Source organism: Anopheles ziemanni (assembly GCF_943734765.1).
Source record: "Anopheles ziemanni chromosome X unlocalized genomic scaffold, idAnoZiCoDA_A2_x.2 X_unloc_73, whole genome shotgun sequence".
In the NCBI taxonomy this organism is placed as follows: domain Eukaryota; kingdom Metazoa; phylum Arthropoda; class Insecta; order Diptera; family Culicidae; genus Anopheles; species Anopheles ziemanni.
Window position 1 is genome coordinate 77,501 of NW_026689843.1, and position 5,000 is coordinate 82,500.

The window sequence follows — 5,000 nt, forward strand, 5'->3', positions numbered from 1 at the left end:
AACTTTTCAAGGTGTCTCGGCTAAGAGTGAAATGTTTCATGTGTCTCGGCTGAAAAATTTCGAGGTTCGATCATCCCGGTGAAATATTTCAGTGTGTCTCGGCTAAACTTGGTTCCGAACTTGGCCGCCAGGCGGCGCCACCAGTACCAGCGGATTGCCAGCATTGCCACCAGGCGGCGCTTCGGGTCGTGGCGGGTGTCTCGGCTCACGGAGATTTCGAACACTGTTACCAGGCGGCGGCACTGGTGCTGAGCTTTTCAACGTCACAACCAGGCGGCGCCTTCAGTTCATCAAGTGTCTCGGCTGGTGGAGATCACCGGTTATCACAACCAGGCGGCACTCTGAGTTTTATGGCGAGTGTATCGGCTGGCGGTTTGCGGATTTGTCAACCAGGCGGCACCTGATCGCAGAGAAGAACTGAGATATAAGCTCAGATTTGGAAAGGGGAAAAAGATTGGTTTGGCCTTTTATTTGTTGGAGTTTCTATTTCGCACCGGTACTTGGCCTTCCTCCACTCCCCTTCCCCTTCCCACCTTCCCTTCCCAGACACTCCACCCTGGCTCTCCGCAACCTAACCCATTGCCCACAGCGATTTTCAGGGTTGCAGTAGGGGAATGGAGCAGGCATCGGGGGAGCCTTCGACGCGTCGGTCCGTCAGGCTCCGGTCCACCTGTGACGCTACCGCGCCATCGCCGAAGGACGACGGGGACAAAGTGATGACATCATCGGTTGCGCTGCCGTTGACTCGGCAGCGAAAGGGAGGCAGTGTCGCGCCATCGACTGCGACGCCCACTCGGCCGGTGGTGGTGGTGCAGCGGATGGCCCTGCTAGCCAGTGATATGGAGATTTCAGAGGAGAGCGACGAGGACGAGCTCAACTCAACCGTCGTCCAGCAGGTGGCCGAAGTCCCGCAGCAGGAGCCGACTATCGCAAGCCTCAGCAGCGAGTTGAGGGAGCTCCGGGCAACCGTCGAGACTCTCCTCGCTAAGGTTAGCGAGATGGAGACGGGCCGGGCGACGGCAAAGGATGGCGACGCGGAGCTGAAGACAAAGCTGAAGTTGTTGTCTCGTGAAAATCAGGAGCTGAAGCGAGACAACATTAGCCTTCGTGAGCGTGCGGCAGCCAGCGAAAGAGAACTTATGCTGCTCCAAAGTGGACTCCACTCGATGGGAGAGTTGGCGGTAGCTACGCAGCAGCAACAACAACATGTCGTCGACTCCAGTGCTGTTGGGCAAAGCCAGCATCCACCTGGCGACACTCCCAAACGAAAGCGGACCCGGGCAAGGCGCGGCAAGAAAAAAGAGGGCGAACCGACGGGCATGAACGAAGTCATCACGCCTGATGTCCCCGAGATCCCGGTCGAGGCCGTCTTGTCCCAGGCCATGGCTCCAGAAAAGCCAAAACCGAAGGTAAAGAAAGCAGCGGCTGTGGCAACCAAGGTGCATGCGCAACCAGCATCCTTTGCTAAAGTCGTGGCCAAGGGAGACAAGAGAGCAGCACCACAGAAAGCGGGAAAGAGCGCTGCTAAAGTGGAGAGGCCTGCGGTGATCGTCCTCGAGGCCAACGAGGGCAAGGCCTTCCTCGACACATACAAGGCAGTGCGTTCCAAGACCAATGTGGATCAGTTCGTGGCGAGGGTTTGCCGCACAGGGGAGCGGAAGCTGTCGCTGTGGCTGAAGCCGAACACGGACTGCGAGAGTGTGCTGGCCGATGTCAGCGAAGCCATCAAGGAGGATGGAGTGGCCCACCTCCTTGTCGACAAGCAGACGGCCGCGATCACAGGAATCGACATGCTGGCGACTGTCGATGACTTGATTTCGGCGATTAAGCGACAGGCGGGGCTGACGGTTCCGGGCGAGGCAGTTCGGATGTGGCGGCGGTACGACGGGCTGCAGAAAGCCCATATCAAGCTGCCGCGCGGGCAGTGCCAGCTTCTCGACGGTCACCGGGTCACCATAGGGAACACGAGTTGCGTCGTGCAGGCGCTCGCATCGGTCCCTGCAGGAGAGCAGCTCTGCTACCGCTGCTTTGGCAAGGGGCACCGCTCTCGCGAGTGCACCGGCCCTGACTACTCCAAGTGCTGCTTCCGGTGCGGATCGAAGCAGCACAAGGCCAAGGAGTGCAGCTCGGGCCCCAAGTGCCTTACGTGTTCCGGACAACATCAGACAGGTTCACCGGTTTGCAGCGGAAGTAGCCAGCCGTCATGTTCCCGCTAGTTTCGAACACCACTGTTAGAGGGCGTGACGCTGGGTTGAAGATCCTCCAGATCAACTTGGCGCGCAGCAGGGTAGCACAAGATCTCATGCTCCAGACCGCACGGGAGCAAAGGATCGACATTGTGCTGGCGTCGGAGATCTACCGTGTTCCACCCAATAACGGGAACTGGGCGGTGGACTCGACAGCGAAGGCAGCTGTTATTACGACCGGAGCCTTGCCCATACAGCGAGTCTGGGCAAGTAGGGTAGGACTGGTGTCGGTCCAGGTGGCGGGGGTGACCTTCATCTCTTGCTACGCCCCACCAACACCGGGATGGACGGACGAGGACTACCAGCGGCTGCTCGACGAGATCGATATCGAGGCCAGAGCACACCCCCTCGTAGTCTTGGCGGGCGACTTCAATGCCTGGCACGTGCGATGGGGCAGCGCGAGGACGAAGCCGCGTGGTGAAGATCTCGCCGAGGTCGTCGACCAGCTCGACCTGGCGATCTTGAACCGCGGCAGTGTGCCCACGTTCGTCGGCAACGGCAGTGCTACTGAAAGTGTGGTCGACGTGTCCTTCGCCAGTCCGGCCATTGAACCCGGTAACGACTGGCGGGTGCTCGACACTTTCACCAACAGTGACCACAGATACGTGAGATTCAGCGTATCCGCGACACCAGTCAGCAGCGCTTCACCACACCAGCAGAGGCAACCGCAACAACAGCACCAGCATCGCGACCGGCAGCGACAACGCGAGCAGATTGGACCGAGATGGAAGTTGCGTCAATTCCATTCCGAAGCCTTCCAGATCGCGCTCCAGGCTTCCGGGTTTGCCGAAGCGGCTGTATCACCGGCGACTCTCACCGCTGGACTTACTAGAGCCTGCGATGAGGTGATGCAGAGGGCACCGCCAGCGCAGTTTTTGGTGAGACCGGAAATGTACTGGTGGACGCAGGAAATCGGCCTTCTCAGGGAGCAGTGCAAGTCATCTGAGGATGCGTTTTTGACCGCCGGAACCGGTGCACAGCGAGAGTTGGCCAGAGAACGGCACAGGAGCTGTAAGAAGGAACTAACCCGTGCCATCAAGGCAAGCAAGGACCGTAGCTTTGATGAGATGATTGCGGAAGCTGAGGACAACGTCTTCGGCACTGCCTACAAGGTAGTAACGTCACGCCTCAAGGGTAGCCGCGTCCCCCCGGAGCGAGATCCTGCGATTCTACAGCACGTCGTGTCGGAACTCTTCCCGGATCATGGCACTTTTGAGTGGCCTGCACCGGATCTGGTCGATTGGGGGCAGACAACGCAGGAGCCAGTGAGGGAGGTGTCGGATGAGGAGCTCTTGGCGATCGCGGCGCGGATGGTGCCCACTAAGGCCCCGGGACCCGATGGCATCATCAATGCGGCACTGAGGGTCGCTGTTCGCGAGCACACGGAGACGTTTCGCCGCGTGTTCCAGGAGTGCTTCGATCAATGCACCTTTCCCGCTGACTGGAAGCGACAACGACTTGCTTTGCTACCCAAGTCCGGAAGACCTCAGGGCGATCCGTCATCCTTTCGGCCTCTTGGGATGCTCGACGGATCAGGCAAGATCTTGGAGCGGCTGATCTTGGATCGCCTAAATGAACACCTGGAAGACCCAGATCACCCTCGCCTGTCGCCGTCTCAGTATGGATTCAGAAAGGGCAGGTCTACAATTCAGGCGATTGAACGTGTTAAGGAGGCCGGCCAGCGCGCGATGGCCCACCGAATGACGGATCGGAGGGCTAACAAGTGTCTGATGGTGGTGTCATTGGATGTACGCAATGCTTTTAACACGGCGAGCTGGCGGTCCATCGCCAAAGCACTGCAAGAAAAGCACGTTCCGGCATGCCTGCAGCGGATACTGGAAAGCTGGTTTCGGGGACGGCTGTTGGTTTATGAGACGTCGGACGGTCCGGTCACCCGGGAATTGTCGGCGGGAGTCCCACAGGGTTCCATACTCGGTCCGACGCTGTGGAACACCATGTATGACGCCGTCCTGTCCATCGACATGCCCACCGGTGTAGAGCTCGTCGCCTTCGCTGACGACCTCGTGCTCCTGGCACCAGGACCCACGCCAGCACTGGCCGCGAGTTTGGCGGAGGAGTCTGTGAATAGGGTTGTGGCTTGGATGCGCGAACATCAGCTGGAGCTCGCCGCAGCTAAGACGGATATTGTGATGGTGTCGAAGAAGAAGAAGGATTACAAGAACATCCCGGTTAACATCAACGGAGTTCTTCTTCGTTCGGCAACCGACATCAAATATCTAGGCGTCCGTATCAAACACAATCTTAAGTGGTCGGAGCACGTCAAGCAAGTCACTCAAAAGGCTTCTCGAGTAGCGACAGCACTTGCACTGTTGATGCGACGGCACAGTGGGCCAAAGTGTAAGAAGCGTCGCCTCCTGGTTTCGGTCGTCAACAGCATCCTCCGCTACGGTGCACCGGTGTGGCACGAGGGTGTTGAAACCAGGGAGGAGCAACGGCTGCTGGAGAGAGTCCAGAAGAGGGTTGTGGTCGGAGCATCCTTCGCATTCCGGACAATCTCATATGACGCTGCCGCAGTGATAGCGGGTACCATCCCAATAGTGCTGTTGGTAAAAGAGGACGCACGATATTACCATCGTAGAGTGAACGCTGATCCTGGGGGTCTGTCGGCTAAAGAGATGCGGGAGCAGGAGCGTCTCGCCACATACCACCAGTGGCAGGACAGGTGGGACGAGGTGGGCAGAACGGGAGGACGGTTCGCCCGATGGACCCGGCGAGTTCTCCCCGACCCAGCTG